At 34.8% G+C, this 19,615-nt stretch overlaps 1 protein-coding gene and 2 pseudogenes across 1 annotated transcript in view; all 3 read left to right on the top strand.

Moving 5' to 3' along the window:
* The first annotated feature begins 2,492 nt into the window (after positions 1 to 2,492).
* On the top strand, positions 2,493 to 7,775 carry LOC132060698 (auxin-induced protein PCNT115-like; annotated as a pseudogene).
* Positions 7,776 to 9,115: 1,340 nt separating this feature from the next.
* On the top strand, positions 9,116 to 16,914 carry LOC132060687 (probable aldo-keto reductase 4; annotated as a pseudogene).
* LOC132047275 (auxin-induced protein PCNT115) overlaps positions 13,591 to 19,615 on the top strand; it is a 24,660-nt gene continuing 18,635 nt past the window's right edge. The window contains exon 1 of the mRNA XM_059438388.1: positions 13,591 to 13,663. The gene's annotated coding sequence lies outside the window, so the exon portion shown is untranslated. The remainder of the gene's footprint in view (positions 13,664 to 19,615) is intronic.

Genomic DNA, 19,615 nt, shown 5'->3' with positions numbered 1-19,615 from the left:
CGATGATAGTGGTTTTTTGATTTGTGAAATTGCGGTGATGGTGGTGGTATTAGGTGGTGGCCGACGGTGGTTAGACAAGAACAAAAAAAAAAAAAAAAACCTATATATAAATAAAAAAAAAGAAAGATTGTGAAAGAATAAATAAAATAAAAATTTATTGTATTTCTAATATTAAATTTTGTCAACGTGTCGCGCGCGTGTGGAACACTCTCCAATTTGGTTCTCCGGGGGTAAATTATATCACTTTTTTATATATTAGGTGTACGTCACTAGTAAAGTTTGTCAATATCAACACCAAAGGGGTGTTTTGATGTATTTTGCCTTAAATAAAAAAGAAACTTGATCATTGTGAAGGAAAATACTTTATTGATAAACTCTACGCTGTCTGTTATTATTTCTTATTTTTTTTGTTATGAAAATAGCTAGTAGAATCCCTATTTATAATAGTAAGAAATCTACTTTAACTCAAAACAGAAAAATCTATTCCTATACTAATTTGACTATAAATCCTAACTAGACACGGATTAAAATATCAAATCCTAACCAATTTTGAATTATTATTTCCAACATTCTCCCGTAATTCAAAATTGTATATCTAATTTTTGATGTATTTGTCACCATCTTCCAATTGCTGAGGACACTTGTTTCCAACCTATAAATTTTGTTGAATCACTTGTCTCCAACCCCGTAGATGCACTTGTCACCAACACCAAATTTTATTGAAGCACTTGAGCAACAACCTTGTTGATGCTCTTGTCACCAACCATCTATCAGTTGTTGAAGCACTCTTCAACCTTCACACACTTCTAAAAAACAGGCAAAAATCGACATCGTCGGTTTTTTAAAACCGACGAAACACGGTCCGTCGGTTTTACGTTATGTCGCTTTTTTTGATTAAAAAGTCGGTTTTGTAAAAAAAAAAAATAAAAAAAAATCGACCGACTTCGTCAATTTTTTTTTTTTTTTTTTTTTTTGAAAATTAAAGAATGAAATTTAGGAACTTGGAATCGAACCCGGGTATGTTCCTTGGCATTAAAGGGCTTTATCACTAGACCACTGATATTCTTTGTTCATATACTTACATTGATTTAATTTATACTGTTTTTCGCTCTAAAAACTGACGGAGTTTGTCGGTTTTTTATTAAAAAAATTTAAAAATAAAAATAAAAAACCGATGCAGTCCGTCGATTTTCTTCAAAAAAAATACTATAAAAAGTTTATATTTTAGAAAATAATTATATTTTTTCGCACATTTTTGCGCAAAAAATATCCGACGCAGTTCGTCGGTTTTCTTAAAAAAGAAAAAGATTTAAAAAAATTATTGAAAAAACCGACGGATGCCGGTTTTTTAGTAGTGACAACGGTTGGAACACTTTCTCTCCAACATCCAAATTTGTTGATGCATATTCTCATCAACCTTCAATTGTTGAAGCACTTTCTCTTCAACCTTCAATTGTTGGAGCACTTCTCTTCAACTCCTATTATTTTTTTCTTGGTTGTGTTGGAGCACTTCTCTCCAACATCCATTTTTTTTTTCTTAGTTGTGTTGGAGCACTTCTCTCCAACTTCCGATAGTTTATGCACTTCTCATCAACATTCAATTTTTCTTAAACCGACTTCTCCAACTTTTAGAGAAGACAGTTTTTTTCTCAGCATGATTGTCTTTCATGCATATCATTGGCCCGACGTTTTCCTACATAATTCTTGGCCGTAAAAGGCAACATATATTGGCTGGTGCCGCCGGCCGGCAGCGGAAGCTATTTGATTCTCTCTACCAGGGTCGTAAAATAACTAATTTGAAGTAAAATATTTTATTGATAAACTCTATAAACTCTACAATGTCTCTTATTCTCTCTTATTTTTTCTTGTTATGAAAATAGCTAGTAGAAACCCTATTTATAATAATAAGAAACCTACTTTAACTCAAAACAACAAAATATATTGCTATACTAATTTGACTATAAATTCTAACTAGACATGGATTAAAATTTTAAATCCTAATCAATTTTGATTTCCTACAAGTTTGTATCATATTTCCAACATCGTTGTGTTGGGATCGAAATAACAGGGCGTCAGGCGGAGCTAAAATTGCAAACCTTAAACGACGATAAATCAAACAACGACGAAAATATACTAAAAATGCATAATCTTATAATATGATTTGGTCAAGTGACCTACTTATTGAGAAATCTAATATTTAAAAAAACATTAAAACTCTGAGAAAATAACTTTTAATGACTATATTGTGGATGTTTTTCTGTTTGTTGTATGAGAAGGGTTCTTCAATTTACAGAGGTCCAAAACCTTTTCCTCAAAGAAAAGGACTAGCCAAATATGAAAGAAATTATATTTTCTTTGTAGGAAAAGTGAAGCAATTATGGTTATACTTGGACTTTCCTTCCAGAGAAAAGTAAAACTCAAATATTGTAAGAAAATCAGGACAAAATCCTAACTTGTTGTTCAAGCGTCAATAAAATAACAGACGTATTAATTGAGCATCTCAATGAAATTGACACTTGCTATGAATAGACTGTGCCATATTGATAACTAATGACACATGCTATGATTATACTGTGCCATATTAAGTGACACGTGCTTTGAATATACTGTGCCTTCTTCAAATCCATCACCAACCAGCTGCATGGCCATGTCAACACTCTCTATATAAACCCCGTTTTGCTTTCTGTCTCTTCGAACATATTCTCAGAGTAAAACAATAAGTTAAATCACATTTAGTCCAAAAACAAAAAGATTTCTTCTTTTTTATTTGAATGACAACAATGGCGAAAGAGGGAACAAAAGTGCCAAGAATCAAATTAGGTTTAGAGGGACTTGAAGTATCTGCTCAAGGGCTTAGTTGTATGGCTTATGGCCCGTCCAAACCCGAACCCGATATGATCAAACTCATCCACCATGCCATTAACTCTGGTGTCACATTTCTTGATACTTCTGATGTCTATAGGCCTCACACTAATGAAATCCTCATTGGCAAGGTATTCAACTTCTTTCCATTTTCTCCAAATGCTTCATTTTTATGCAGTAATGACTGTATGTAATGCTTGATTATTTTGCAAATGTCTCTAAATGTGTGCATTAATATGATTGTATAATGCCTAAAGTGTTGAACTGATTTCATTTGTGTGTCTTGAACCGAGGGTCTATGGGATCTATCTTCAAGGTAGAGGTAAGTTCTACATACATTCTACTTTCCCCAGTCCCCAAAATCCACTTGTGAGATTACATTGGTATGTTGTTGTTATTATTCTTTTGGTGTTGGTAGAGGTGTGTCATTGACAAATGTTTCTTCATTATGGGGTACTCCTTACATCCCATATTAGTTGTCACATTCCCCTTTTGCACGGCCGCTAAAAAGTGTAATTTACTACTCATCCTTCTCTCTCCAATAAATTTCACTCTAATCAATAATTGATTGGTTATTGTCAAGAACACTTAGTATTAACCGTTGGGATAAAAATAATTAAGTTCATCTTGGTTTCGTAAAAGGACAATTATTTCGGGACAAACATTTTAAATTACTTGGACAACTAATATGAGAAGAAGGGAGTATGAAGCTAGACTATTTTGCGAATTTATCTACATTTGTGCATTAAGATGATTGTACATAATGCCTAAAGTTTTGTACCTTTTGGTGTTGGTAGAGTTATGTGATTGGTATTTCTTCTTTCTGGGTTATGAAGCTAGGCTATTTTGCGAGTTTGTCTACATGTGTGCATTAAGATGATTGTACATAGTGCTTAAAGTTTTGTACCTTTTGGTGTTGGTAGAGGGGTGCGTGATTGGTCAAAGTTTTCTGCTTTCTATGGGGTATGAAGCTAAGACTATTTTTTGGAATTTCTATACATCTGTGCTTTAAGATGGTTGTACATAATGCCGAAAGTGGTACTTTTCGGTGTTCGTAGAGGTGTGTGATTGATCAGTGTTTCTTGTTATGGGGTATGAAGCTAGACTATATTGCAAATTTCTCTACATCTGTGCATTAAGATGATTGTATGTAATGCTTAAAGTGTTGTACCTTTTGGTGTTGGTTTTTGATAAAGGAATGGGAAAAGGGCCAGATTTACCCCTGTAATTTGGGGAACGGTTCATATTTACCCCTAGGAACTTTAAGTTACTACCCGTACCCTCACCATTAGTATAGTATACTCCATTGCCCCTACCGACACTGCCCGCCCCAATTAATTTGACCCGACCCACACTAAATCACAACCCTTCAATGGTTGGATACTGGAAGTGTGGGTCGGGTATTTGGCATATTTACGGCTGTGATTTAGTGTGTGTCGGGTCAAATTAATTGGGGCAGGCAGTGTCCATGTGGCTTGCTGACTGGCTGCCCAGGTGGCTACATTAAATGACGTGGCAAGCCACCATTGGGCATCCGTTAGGCGTAGGGGAAAGGGAGTATACTATACTAACGGTGGGGATACGGGTAGTAAATTAAAGCTTCTAGGGGTAAATATGAACCTTTCCCCAAAGTACAGGGTTAAATTTGGCCCTTTTCCTTAAAGGAATTGTGTGATTGGTGCTTGTGTTGTCTTAGGTGGGATGTTTATCCTTTTAACTAATTCCTAATTTTGATGCTCCTACCATAAGTAGGAAATTCATTCTTAATAATGCTCAGTCTTGTTACGTTTTTTGGAACGTTTTTCTTTTCTTGGACATATGAACCATATACCGGATTCAACGATTAAGGGGTCATTTGATTAGTATAAATAAGGAGATTCGATCTCCACATAAAATCCGGCATTACTAATGCAATGTGAAGGGAGGAATGAGAGAACGAGTTGAGTTAGCAACAAAATTTGGTCTGGTTTTTACAGCAGATGGACAGAGAGAAGTGCATGGAGATCCAGCTTATGTAAGGGCAGCATGCGAGGCTAGCTTAAAGCGACTTAATGTTGACTGCATTAACTTGTACTATCAGCACCGAATTGATACACGTGTACCAATTGAAGTCACGGTTAGCTCTCCTTTTTCCATTTGTACCTCTGAAGCTACTGGTTACTTATTCTGAAAAATGATGCAATGTTTGATCTCACTGAGGATGGCTACTGGAAAATAGTGTTGTTTTTAAAATCAAATCAAATAATCAATGCATAGTGGAAATATTATAGTTGCAAATGCTCTTTGCTGTAATAAAATTTTCTGGGATTATATCCAAGTACATGTATCTACTAGATACTTCAATGCAATATCAAAATTTTATGAACACTTACTGCTCCAGTGCTGCATCAACCTAAACCATCATTCTTGGAATTGCTTTGGTAATTGTTAACCACACTCTTCATATGCCTAAGAGTGAATCAATTGCCCTTAGTATCCAAATCAGCGATGCAATTTATTCTGGTTGAAAGAAAGAAAGAAACGATCATCCAGAGACCGAAAACAAGCAATAGGAAAATGAGAGGAAAACTAGATATAACTGCAGTCTTTTCAGATTTTTGCAACTGTTAGCATACATCTGGCGAGCTTGATGAACCGGTTTGAGAGTTTAAGAGGAGCATTCAGTACCTCTTAAGAGTCGTGTAACAGTCTAATACCTCTTTAGGGCTTACCAATAAAGTCAAGTGCTTATACTGTTTAATGTTTTCACATATTCGTAATGGTTAATGATCAGCATTTCATATTCCTTTGGGATTCCTGTTTTATACTAGGTTGGAGAACTTAAGGAGCTGGTTGAAGAGGGTTAAATAAAATACATAGATCTATCGGAGGCATCAACAACAACAATTAGAAGAGCACATGCAGTTCATCCAATAACGGCAGTACAACTAGAATGGTCCCTATGGTCGAGAGATGTAGAGGAAGAAATAATCCCTACTTGTAGGTTTGATCTTCTCTCAGTTAGTTTTTTTTGTTTGGCTCTATAACAATGTGAAATCCTGATGATGTTCGTCTATCTATTAACTGTTCAGAGAACTCGGAATCGGGATTGTGGCATACAGTCCACTAGGACGGGGCTTCCTGCTTGAGGATTTGTCAAATGAAGACTACAGAGGTTTGCTTTTTTTTTTTTTTAAATTAACTGTCTTGGATCTAAAACACATTGATGTCTTTTAATTTTAGTGCATTTCTGTTGCTGGTATATTTACTTGTTTGAGGAACGAATGGGTTCCGAAAATTGAGGTATTTGATTTGTATGATATCACCAACACCGAAAACCTTGAATAGTTGGTATCAAAAGCCATAAAGTATGAACCTTTTAAGAGGGAGACATAGTAGGCTCAAAAGGCTAATCAGTGAGCCTAGAGTAATGTTAGTGGGTAAGTGATTGTGCCGATGGGTTTACCAAAATGAGTGGGCATGGAGTAATGTTAGTGGCTAAGTGATTGTACCTACGGGTTTACCGAAGTTTGGATCTGATAAGATGTGAAAGGAATCTGAGCATTCCATCCAAAATCTTAAGCCAATGGTTGGAGTGACATACGACTTTATAAATCTTTTTGGAATGCTTAACACAACTGGTGAGGAACTAGTGGCGGATCCAGGATTTTAGGGGTCGCAGAATGAAAATAAAATCTAGGTTCGAACCCAAGTTCCCCGGCCACACAAATCTTTAAAGTTCCACTTGGAAATCAGAGCACCCAGTTGTGGTTTTGGTTTCGGTTTCTAGGGTGCTTTCTAAGTTTTTATACCCATTATGTATTTTTTATATAACTATACCTAGTCTGCGTGGGTTTTAATGGGTGCTAGAGCACCATTATTTTGGGCATAGGTCCATCAGATGTCCATACAGTATGCATGAGATTAGTCGCTTCAACGGGATCTTTTATCCTGGTCGGAGGAGAAATTACCAAACGTCTAGCATTCCCTCACGCTTGGCGCTGGTCCGCCGCTGTGAGGAACAAGTGTATTTCTCTAACCTTTCCCACATCTCAAGACATGCTTAATTTTAAGATTTTTGCTCGCGGGAGGAAAGGGTTAGTTTTGCATTTTATTGACATGTTCTTGACTTTATGCCCCACCCCACATGGTTAGATTTCATACAATGTATAAAGTTTTGAGTGCAAAATAAATTGCCATTTGCTAGCTTTGGTATCCAATTCTTTAGAAGGGCGGCCTGGTGCATGAAGCATCCCGTAGTTACGCAGGATCCGTGGAAGGGCCACACCCAATAATCAATGCCCTACCCCGATGCAATTACCAATGCCTTATGCCACGGCTCAAACCCGTGACCTGTAGGTCACAGGCAGACAACTTTACCTTTACTCCATGGTTCCACTTCTTGGTATCCAATTCTTTCGTTCATAATGTTGACAATCTTAAAATTTTGCAGAGTCTACCACGGTTCCAGGCCGAGAATCTTGAGCATAACAAGAACTTGTACGAGCAGATTTGTCAAATGGCTGCAAAGAAGGGATGCACCCCCTCTCAACTAGCCTTAGCCTGGGTACATCACCAAGGAAACGACGTGTGTCCCATCCCCGGGCACCACTAAGATTGAAAACTGGAACCAGAACATTGAAGCTCTCTTCACTAAAGTTAACATCAGAAGACATGGCAGAGCTTAAATCCATTACTTCAGCTAATGCAGTTCAGGGTGATAGGGACATTTCGGGTGCCAGTACTTACAAAGATTCAGAAACTCCACCCCTTTCAGCATGGAAGGCTGCATAAATTAGGCAATTGCCTAATCAGTGTCTTCTGTTTTGAGTTGAGTTGTTCGTGTGTTGTGTGCACTGTATGCACTGAGAAAGTGTAGCTTTTCTATTTTAGACCATTGTACCACTTGCTATGCTGTTTCGAATAATAAAATTCCCGTGTCTTTTGTTTACTTTTACCTATGAAGTAAACACACAAGTAATTGTTACTGCTTTATCAAATATGTATAATTTTTTTATTTTTTTATTATACAGAGTCAAGAATTACTTTTGAACAATGGTAGTGTCTGGGTAAAACTTGTGCATTCTTTGACGGATGCACCAATTATATTTACCTTATGCAAGTACCAAGGTCACTCTGTCCATCAAGTTTTAGCTCCTGTATGGCTATAGGTTTTGAATTTAAAATTTGAAATTTGAAATTTGAGTTTTAGAAGTTGTGACTTTTGGAACTTGAAGTTATGTCTGGACATGCATTTTATTTGGAAAATATTTGAAGTTTTGTTAATAGAAGTTCCAAAAATTCAAAAAGTGGTCCGGATCTAATTTTGGAACTTGAAAATATTTTGAAGATAGATTAAAATTTATGGCCAAACAGATTTTTGAACATAAATTTTTAAAATTTGCTCTAAAATCTATATATGGCCAAACGCTAGTTTAGAAATAGGAAAAAAAAATCAATATGATTAATTGAATATCCAACGAAAATGTGATACTATGATGCAGCTTGTTTTAACTCATTTTTTCAGTTCTCACGCGCAATTAGATGGGAATTATCTTTTGTGTCATGTCATCACTCCTTAAAATAGACTCCCTTGAAGAGGTAAGGTTGGTACAAACCACCCTACCCATATCACACTTGTAAGATTATACTTGGTTTATTATCGTTGTTGTTATCATCATCACTTCTTAAGATAGTGATTTTGTTGTAATTTTGCTTCCGACAAGATAAGGAGACAAAGGATACATAACTATAAAAGAAGAGAGTAGTTGTCACAATAAGCTTCCTAAGGTAGCATCTAAGATACGAAGGAATCGCTTGAGACCTAATTACATACTACATAGCTCGTGTAACATTATCTTATGGACTTCTTATGTCGGGATATTAATCAAGTAATAAATATTCCTTTTTAGATGGACTACGAGCAGCTATTCAATTAATTAGTTATGAAAGGCTCGATAAGCCTTCGTGCTCTAAAAGAAAAACACACAAAATAGTTTTCTACTCATGTATATTGAGAAGCCATGGCCCTCCCTGGTCAAATTCTCTATCCATAAAATTGTATAAATGACTTTTCTAGTATAATATAAATTTTCTTTAGAAAATATTTGTAATGGCAATAAAATGCTCATACAACTTCCTATGGTCCACCTAGACTATTACATAGGCCTTGTCACAATCCATATCCGGCCCGACCCGACCCGACCAGCAGCCCCACAGAGACCGCAGTCCTTCATATTTTGCAGAGTAATAAGCTTAAGCTTGAATGACAGCAATGGTGAATGAGGGAACAAAAGTGCCAGGAATCAAATTGGGCTCACAGGTATTTGAAGTATGTGTTGGACTCAAAGACTTGGTTATATGGGTATGTCTGCTTTATATGGCCCGCGCATTCGGCCAAACCCGAACCAGATATGATCAAACTCATACACCATGCCATCAATTCCGGCGTCACCCTTTTCCCTTCTTGATACCTCCGATATAGAGGTGGCAACCGGTTCCAACCGGAACCGGTTATGGAACCGGTTAAGGAACCGGTTGCCGGTTAAAAACCGGAACCGCTTAACGGTTCCGGTTTGCGGATTTTTAAACTCCAAACCGGAACCGGTCCGGTTTGGAGTGTTTAAAATATATTTTTTTTTGTTTTTTGTATTATATATATATATATTATAGTATTTATTTGTATATTGTAGGTATATTTACATATGTTATACAACTTTATAATTAAAGTTTAAATATTCTTGACTAACGACCCCAACAAACAAGTCAAAGAATACGTAATAGTGTTTTTCGTATACATATATATGTATAACTTACATATACTTATATATATGTATAACTTAATATATGTATAACTTAATATATATACATATATACTATATATACTTAATATATATACTAAATATGTGTATAACTTAATATATATACTATATATATGTATATATATGTACTATATACTATATATACTTATATATAGGTATAACTTAATATATATACTATATATACATATATATTATATATATACTTAATATATATACTAAATATATGTATAACTTAATATATATACTATATATACTTACTTATATACTATATATACTATATATACTTATATATAGTATATACTATATATACTTATATATGTTTAAGTATACTATATAGCTTAATATACTTATAAGTATATTCTTAGTATATTTTAGGTATATTCCTAACTTAATAAAAGTAAAAATATGAACACAAGTAAATAGAAGTAAGCTCAATGAGCCATATTTTTATTCATTCTTGGATAACATTTATTTGCAAGTTGTATTTTTTTTAACTTGCAAATAATACATGAGTTGTACAAAAATAGTAGAATAATAAAATCACCAATTTTGAACCATTTCGTTAATTTCCCTCACATCATATTCGGTCATGGAAATATCTTCAAAGTCTTCCATTTGGTCCGGTCCACTAGCTATCAAATCTTCAATTTCTTCCTCTTCGCCTTCCTCCGCTTCGAGTTTTGGTTGCGTCGCTCCGATCTAATCCAATCTCGAATGCACACTAGTACTTGCAAGCTAAAGCCGGATAATGAATGTCTATGGTCTCCAATTTCTTTGTCTTCCTTGGCTAAATGCGCTCTCCGAAGCCACGGTTGATACTTGAACCGTAAGGATATCTCGAGCCATTCTTGAAAGTACCGGATAGCTTGCCTTGTACTTCTTCCACCATGCTAAGACGTCCACCTCATCCAGTTGGTTGATATCTACATTTGGGTGCATCAAATAAAAGTTATATTCATCAAAGTTTGCGTAGAAGAAGAAGTTGGTGTGAATGTAAAACTTTTAAACCCGACAAGCCCTTTTGCTACTTTGAGAAGTAGTGGGCGTGGAGCAAACGGTGTCGCACGTTCTTCCAAACTAGAATAATGAGTAAAAACTTTTCTAAACTCTTCATCAATAGCGAGTTCGGCTTCAAATAAAGATGGTTGAACTCCTCTTCAATTTCTAAAAATGTATAAATTTGACTAACCAAATTTTTAGTATAAGACAGTTTTAAACAAGGATTTAAAAGGGAACCCAATATAAATAAAGTTGGGATGGGAAAAAAAATACTTCTTAAATTTGATTATCATTTCAAAAATAGCCGCTTGATAACCGGGTTTATGTTTATACTCTTGTAAAACTCTAGCTATTTCCGCTAAGTAGGCTAAAATTCCGGTTACTCGTGGGATAGAATTGTCTAGAAAAGCAAGAGTTGCATTATAAAAATTTTCTAAGAGTTCAATACATTCTTTAACATCTTCCCAATGCATAAAAGTTAACCAATCCCGACTATCAAGTATTATATTTGTTGTGAACTTGTTGTATGGGAATCCTATACTCATATGCTTGTTGTAGCATAATGTAAGTGTAGTTCCACCTAGTCTCAATTTCTACTTGAATTTTCCTAGGTCTAAGGTTATTTTCCACACAAGCATTCTTAAAATCTCTAATTCTTCCCCTATTAGCATTACAAAAAAGAAACGCAACAGCATTTCTAACTTTTTGAACAGAATCATCAAAATGCACAAGACCATCTTTAACAATTAAATTTAAAATGTGACAACTACATCTTACATGAAAAATATTTTTTAGAGGAGGGTTTTTTCTCTTTTTAAAAGACCAACCATTGCCTTTGTATTATTAGAAGCATTATCTAAAGCAATACAAAGTATTTTTCTATAAATGTTAAAAAATCTCATAATAGTAGACATTGAATCGGCTAAAATTTTTCCATCGTGACGATCTTTTCCTTCGTCATATAAAAAAGCTATAATTCTTTTTTGCATAACCCAGTTGTCATCAACCCAATGACATGTAATAGCAAAAAAATCTAAATGGTTAATACTAAGACCCAAATCAAGCCGTAAGACAAACATTACAATTTAAAGAATTAACTACGTGGCACAAATAAAATCTATATTTTTTAAACAAATCTATAACATCGGCTCTACAAGTACTTCTAGGAATACCCTCAAATAACGGATTATAACAACGTTGAATGTAAGTAACAAACCCCAAACCCGAGGGAAAGGAAAATGGTAAACAATCATAAGCTACCATTTTAGCTATTTCCACGCGTTCTTTTTTCTTGTCATACTTAAAATTTCTACCGGTTCGTGGGTCTATCGTCATTTGAATCCCCCACATTTGAACCCGTTTGCTCTCCCCAAGCATCCATATGTTTGGTTCTCATATGAGAATTTAGTGTACCCGTTCCACCATCCTTACCAGTTCCTTACTTAAAACTAAATACTTGTCCACATATGTTACATGTAGCTGATTGGTTTTCCCTATTCTTAGTCATAAATTTCCAAATTTTAGCTGTTGGCTTACGAGTTCTAGGCGGTTTGTCTTGTGTATGTGATTGTGCAGGACATGTATCTCCTATGGGATTTTCGGGGGGTTGTGTTTCATCATCATCATTTAAGTCTTCATTAAAAGTGTCGGTAAAATGTTGTTGCATTGCCTCATGACCTAAAAGTGGATTATTTCCACCAACATCAATACCTAAATTAGGTGTTTCTTCCACAAATGTTTCCTCATTAAGCGCACCCCTAACAATACGACTACTACTACGGCACCACGTCTTAATCTCTTTGACATTATTAAATAGAATTAATTTAAATCACAATCAAATAAATCACAAGAAAATAAATTATAACAAATTAAATTGTTAGAATTAAATTGCGTAAATTAAATTGCTAGAATTAAATTGCGAAAAATAAAGATAGAGTTGAACGAAGGTACCAAATTGCCGGATTAATTTCCAACAAAGTGAAGGCGGCTAGAATTGCAAATCCACCAAAGCTACTTCGGATTATTGCAAAATCACCAACTCCACCAATAATATTATAATTGCAAAATTAATAATTGAAAGTTGAAACTATAATAAGACTTTGTGGCTAATTATTGCAAAGTAACTATAATTGAGAGATTGAGATTTGAGAGAAAGATGAAGAAGAGTGAATTGGTGTGAATTAAAATGAAAATGAAGAAGGATTTATATAGGGGTGGGGGATGGGTTAAAGTGTTAAAAAAAAAAATTTGGGGGCCAAAAATTAACAAAATGGCCGTTTGGCAACGGCCATTTTTGCAAATGGACCTTACACACCCGTCCATTAACGGACTGGCGGCCCAACGGCTAATTCCCTTTTTTTTTTTTTTTTTTTTTTTTTTTTTAAATTTTCACCGGTTTAACCGGTTTTAAAATATTGGACCAGGACGGTTAGGTTTGCAAAATATTGGAAGCCGACCGGTTAACTATTATCTGATTAGCTCGGAACCGGATTAACATTCTCCGGTTCCGGTTCGATTTAATGGTCCGTTCTTAGGCTAAAACCGGTTAAATGGAACCGGTTGCCAGGCATACTCCGATATATACGTGACACTTTTCATTTTTTGAGACTCAAGAGTATGTAAACTTTGACCAGCACTTTATAATATATTTGTTCATGAGAGAAAAATTGTAACTTATAGTATAATTTATGAGTCTCTAAATTTTAATTGTAGAATATTAAGTTAAATAATCTCATTTAGCTTAAAAAATTAGTCAAATTAACTCTAAAAAAATGAAAAAAATATCATATAATTGAGACGAAGAGAGTTCGGTTCTGCTACCAACAAGATAAGGGTATTAGGACGTCTATAAATTATAAAGTCGGATAAATAATTATTCTGAACAAGTTTAAAATATATGCTCCCTCCTCCGTCCATTTCTAAATGCCATTAACTCTGGTGTCACATTTCTGGATACTTCTGATGTCTATGGGCCCCACACTAATGAAATCCTCATTGGCAAGGTATTCAACTATTTCCCACTTTGTTCAAATGCTAAAATATTACTTCTTCTTTTTTCCCCCTTTTTTGAGGATTTCTGTGAGTTTATGTAGTAACGATTGTACGTAATGTTTGATTTTGTTGTACACGCATTTTGGTGTTGGTAGAAGTGTGTGTGTGATTAGTCAGTGTTTCTTCTTTCTGTATGAAACTAAGTGGGCGCTGGCCATAAAAGTTTTGAAATTTGAAAAAAGGTTATGTGCGCTTTCTGGTTGAAATTGATGTATTTGATAATTGGAGTTGTTTTTTAATTTTATGAGCGTTTTGGGGTGAAATTTATGAAAACAACTTTTTTGGAGTTTTTAGAGTTCCGGAAATTATAACAATTTATGTCCAAACAATTTTTCGGAATGAAATTCCGGAAAAAAGTGAAAAATATCCATGGCCAAACGGGCACTAAAATATCCTTTCGGTGTTGGTTTTTTGGGTAGTTAGTATTTCTGCTTTATATGAGGTATGAAGTATAGACTATTTTGCGAACTTGTCTACGTCTGTGCATGAAGATGGTTGTAAATAACGCTTAAAGTGTTGTACTTTTTGGTGTTGGTTTTTGGTAGAGGAGTTCTGTGATTGGTTCTTGTGTTGTCTGAGCTGGAGTACTCTGGCTATTTCTTTGCATTTAAGCATTAAAATGATTGTACATAGTCCTTGATGTGTTGTACCTTTTTGAGGTTTTTGGGTTTTGGTAGAGGAGTGTTTGAGCAGGAACGGCTACTTATTACTTATGCAAAACGGGATTGTTCTTGAAGCTTAAAGTCTTGTACCTTTCGCTTCTTTTTTTTTGGAGGGGTCTGAGGGGTGGTGCTGGCTGCTTGATATGAGGTGAATGGTAGCAGTTGGATGTTTATCCTTTTAACTAATTCCTAATTTTGATGTTTGTACCATAAGCAAGAAAGTCATTCTTGATAATGCTCAAAGTCTTGTTACTTTGTTTTTAGGGTGTTTTTTTTTTCTTGGACATATGAACTATATACCCTATTCAATTGGTTGGTAATAATAAGGAGATTCGATCTCCACATAACAGCATTACTAATGCAATGATTGGTCGTTACTTTTATTTTCTATGAGATTGAGTTAGCAACAAAATTTGGTATGATTTATACATATGAAAAGAGAGAAATACATGGAGATCCAGCCTATGTTAGGGCAGCATGCGAGGCTAGCTTAAAGCGACTTGATGTTGACTGTATAGACTTGTACTGTCAACACTGAATTGATACGCGTTTGCCCATTGAAGTCACGGTTAGCTCTCCTTTTCCATTTATACATCCAAAGTTACTGGTTAATTTATTCTAAAAAATGATGCAATGTTCGGGCTCACCAATTAAGTCGGGTTCTTATATTATTATGTCTTCACATATTTGCAATGTTTAATGATCAGCGTTTCTTATTCCCTTGAGATTCCTTTTTTACTAGGTCAAAGAAATTAAGAAGCTGGTTGAAGAGGGTAAAATAAAATATATAGGTCTTTCCAAGGCTTCAGCATCAACATTTAGAAGAGCACATCCAATTCATCCAATAACGGCAGTACAATTAGAATGGTCTCTATGGTCGAGAGATGTAGAGGATGAAATAATCCCTACTTGCAGGTTTTTTCTTCTTCTCTTATTTTCGCGTCTGGGTTCAATAACAGTGTGAGATCTTGATGTTTGCCTTCCCTATTAATCTACTAGAGAACTTGGAATCGGGATTGTAGCATAGAGTCCCCTAGGACATGGCTTCATGTCATCAAGTCTAAAGCTGCTTGAGGATTTGTCAAATGAAAACTATAGAAAGGTTTTGCATGTAATTTTCTTTACTGTTTTGGATTTAAAACATATTGCATCACGTATAGTTGCAGTGCATTTCTGTTGCTAGTATATTTTCTTGTTTGAGGAAAGAAAGTGTTTCTTGTATTGAGGTATTTGATTTGGATCATATCACTAACAATAAAAATTTCGAATTTCTGGTATCAAAAGCCATGAAGTGTGAACTATTTAAGAGGGAGACATAGTAGTCTCAACGGGCTAATGAGTGGGCCCGTAGTAATGTTAGTGATTAAGTGATTGTGCAAACGCTCTTGCCAAAGTTGGCCTCTGATACCATGTGAAAGAATCTAAGCATTCGACCGAACTGAATGGGTGGGAGTAGCCTGTTATACATCCCTTTGGAGATCATTACACAATTAATGATGAACAAGTGCATTTGTTTAACATTTCTATTATCTAAAGACTTGCTCAATTTTCACATACTTTCTCGTCAGATCGATGAAATGATTAATTAGTTTTGCGTTTATTGACATGTTCTCGACTTTAAACCCCACCCCATTCCACTTGCCAGCTGTGGTATCTAATAAAGGTCAGTCCAGTGCACGAAGCATCCCGCGTTCACATAGGGTCGGGGGAAGGGTCCCACCGAATGCGTGTAATGTAGTCAGTCTATCCTGATGCAGGTATCAATGGTTGATTTCACGGCTCAAACCCTTAACCTATAGGTCACATGGAGACAACTTTACCACTGCTTTAAGGCTCCCTTGGTATCTAATTATTTCCTTCATAATGTTGACATTTATCTTCAAATTTTGCAGAGTCTACCACGGTTCCAGGCTGAGAATCTTGAACATAACAAAAATTTGTATGCGAGGATTTGTCAAATGGCTGCAAAGAAGGGATGTACCCCCTCTCAACTAGCCTTAGCCTGGTTGCATCACCAGGGAAACAACGTGTGTCCCATACCGGACACCACTAAAATTGAAAACTTGAACCAGAACATTGAAGCTCTCTCCATAAGGTTAACATCAGAAGATATGACAGAGCTTGAATCCATTGCTTCAGCTAATGCAGTACAAGGAGATAGGTATTCTTCTGGTATGAGTACTCACAAAGATTCAGAAACTCCACCCCTTTCAGCATGGAAGGGTATAAAATGATGGAATTGCGGAATTAATGTGTGTGTTGAGTTGAATTATTCTTCTACTGAGCATTCGATGTACTTTATTACCAAGCATGTATTGATTCAATCTTTTTGTTGATTGGATAAGTTCAAGAACTTTCTTTTTTAATGGTGGTGGTGTGTCGACAAGCCTCGATGTGTTGAGTTGAATTATTCTGTATTGAGCATTTTATGTAGCAATCTTATTAGTGTTTTCTTAGCAAACATGTACTGGTTCAATCATTTTGTTGTTTGGACAACGTCAAGAATGTGCTTTTTTTTTTCTTTCTTTCTTTCTTTTTTTTTTTTTTTTTTTAAATAACGGTGGTGTTTTGGTAAAACTAATATGTCTTTTCCAACACACATTTCATGTTTATAATAGGCTCATAAGCCATCATGTAGTCTTGTTTCTGAAAAATGAAACACTTGTCCACAAAATCTTTAAGATCATATCCAACTTTGAATTGGTGAGTTATTTTCTGGCAAAAGGTTTAAAATTTATTTTGTTTTGTTTATCCACCTCTTTTGTTATATTTTATCGATCTCCTATTAAAAATCGATAAAACTCTAATTTCTAATCGAAATAACAACTATGCCACTGCATGTATAACGCTACAAAAAGGGAATTCTTACCTTTACGAATGGAACACTCAGACAATCTCCTCCATATATTGGATCAATATTTGGATTTTCGTGAAAATTGCAAACCACAAAACCCATCTTTTTTTTAACTGATATAACTCACATAATCACAATTGGGGAAATACCATAACAATGGGATGAAAATCCCCGAGAAACTGAGGACAAACACGAAATGGGGAGACAACAAATATGTTGGGAAAACCTTTTTGAGAGAGACACACGATTATTTTGTGAGTAGCTAGGTTGTTTTCCTTGACATTTTTGTGTATCTATTTTAAAAAAAAATAAAATTTTTTACTTCATTTAGCGAAAATCTTGACTTTGTTATTGACCAATGCCATATGGCTAATATATATTGTTATTCCCTGACCGGAAAACCACATCTTCGTGATTGAACAACACGTACCATGGACCTCATGATGGAGGCATTTAAAGTAGTCATTTTTAACAAGTAGTGGGCTGTTTGGTTTAAGGGATGCGTGGATTATTTCAATTTAATTTTTTAGATTAAATTTATTTCATGTTTGATTGGAGATATCAGCTAAAATTGATATTGGTGTCCAAGTTATTTTAAGGAATTTTTACGCGTTATAGCTACTTCTAATACATAATTAGTGGTAATAACTACCTTTTATTTTAATTACTAATAATAACTAAATACTTTTCTAATTTAACTATTATAGCGACACAGTAATTTTTGAATTACCATTTCACAAATACACCTAAAAATTAGCACCCCCAATCCCATATCCCCTTTTAATGGTAACAATATTAATCACTTAATATACATTACCATTCTCTCTCTTTTTTCATAACTTCTTACCTTTTATGATCGTCTTCTTCCTCTCTTCACCCTTCTGCAAAAATTTCACTTCCATTCTCACCAATCAAGAAGATTCGTCATATTCTTTTTTTTTTTTTTCAAAAAAAGGAAAAAGAAGCCTTAAAGTACTCACGTTCTATCCCATCTCCTTTGTTTCGTGAAATTTTCGCTATTTGTGTTATTATTCTTCCACAAAATCAACTTGGTGGAAGTGATTGTTTTTGCTTCGAGCCATGGTGGTGGTTATGGCGGCGCACACGAGAGAAGGGGAGAGAGAAAGTTTTTTAGGATTTTGAGAAGACGAAAAATATATGTATTTGTGTATGTTCTATGATATAACTACCAATTGTTGTAGTTGGTGGTGTATTTTTGTAAGTTTTTCTATATATTTGTGTATTTTGTTCAAATTAATTCCATCAGTTCATCTAGTTTCAAATACACGGGTGACGCAAATACATGGTAAGTTTCTATATATTTATGTATTTTGTTCAAATTAATCCCATCAAATACATGGGTGATGCAAATTGTTACTCACACAAATACATAAGATTTAATATAAAATACATGGAGTTTGATTGGAAACTTCAAATACATTAGTTATGCTATCAAATACATGGGTAAATAAAAAACGAAATCAATATTGAAAATTTCAAATACATTTGCTGTTAATTGATCGTGTTGTTTTGAAATCACATAAATACAACTTGAATGGACGAAATTTGTGAAATCAAAACGGTGTTTTTGCACGAAATACCTGATGATTGATCGTGTTTGTTTTGTCAATGTATTTTCGAGGTGTTGAAGATTTAATTTGAAATTTGAATTTTTACGTTTGAATGTGGAAGAATGCATGGAAGAAGAAAAACGTGTAAGGAAAGGAAATATTACGAGATTTTGCGGAAAGAAGGTAAAAAATATCTTAATTTCTCATTTAATACCATCAAATTGACCTAAATTAAAAGAGAACTGTTCCTTTTTTTACCGCATGCTCATGTATCTTTGAAACAAATACATGCGAAAACATACACAAATCGGTGATTTTTAGCTACGAATGGTAATATTAAAAAGGATAGCTACAAATGGTAGGAATTTACTGATAAGGTAGTCATTTGAGAAATTTTACCTTATTTTAATCCCAAAGTCAAGATAAGGGCCTATTAAAAAGGGAAGTAGCCACATGAGCAGTCAATGGCTCACTCTATGACTAGCCACCTACTTCATCTCACTCGGGGCATTTAATTATTGGTGACTCTTTAGTTTTTTATTTTCGGAGAGGTAACTCAAGTTTTAATTATTAGGTGGAGGTGATAATTTTCTATTAGTGATTAAGGGATTTTGAAGTTGCCCAAAAGTTTTCATTTAGACACTTTAACCCTCAACTTTATTTTTAACGCTTTGCACTCAAGTTTTATTTTTAACACTTTGACCCACCCCCGACCCCATGCCGCCCACACCCCACCCCCCCGCCAATTTTTTTTTGATTTTCTTTTTTTTTTTCACCCCCATCCTCCTCCCAACACCCTAACCCCGCACCACACAT

The sequence above is a fragment of the Lycium ferocissimum genome, chromosome 1 (genome assembly GCF_029784015.1).
Source record: "Lycium ferocissimum isolate CSIRO_LF1 chromosome 1, AGI_CSIRO_Lferr_CH_V1, whole genome shotgun sequence".
Classification (NCBI taxonomy): Eukaryota; Viridiplantae; Streptophyta; class Magnoliopsida; order Solanales; family Solanaceae; genus Lycium; species Lycium ferocissimum.
The sequence above is the reverse complement of the archived record's forward strand: the minus strand, read 5'-3'. Positions and strand labels throughout refer to the sequence as shown.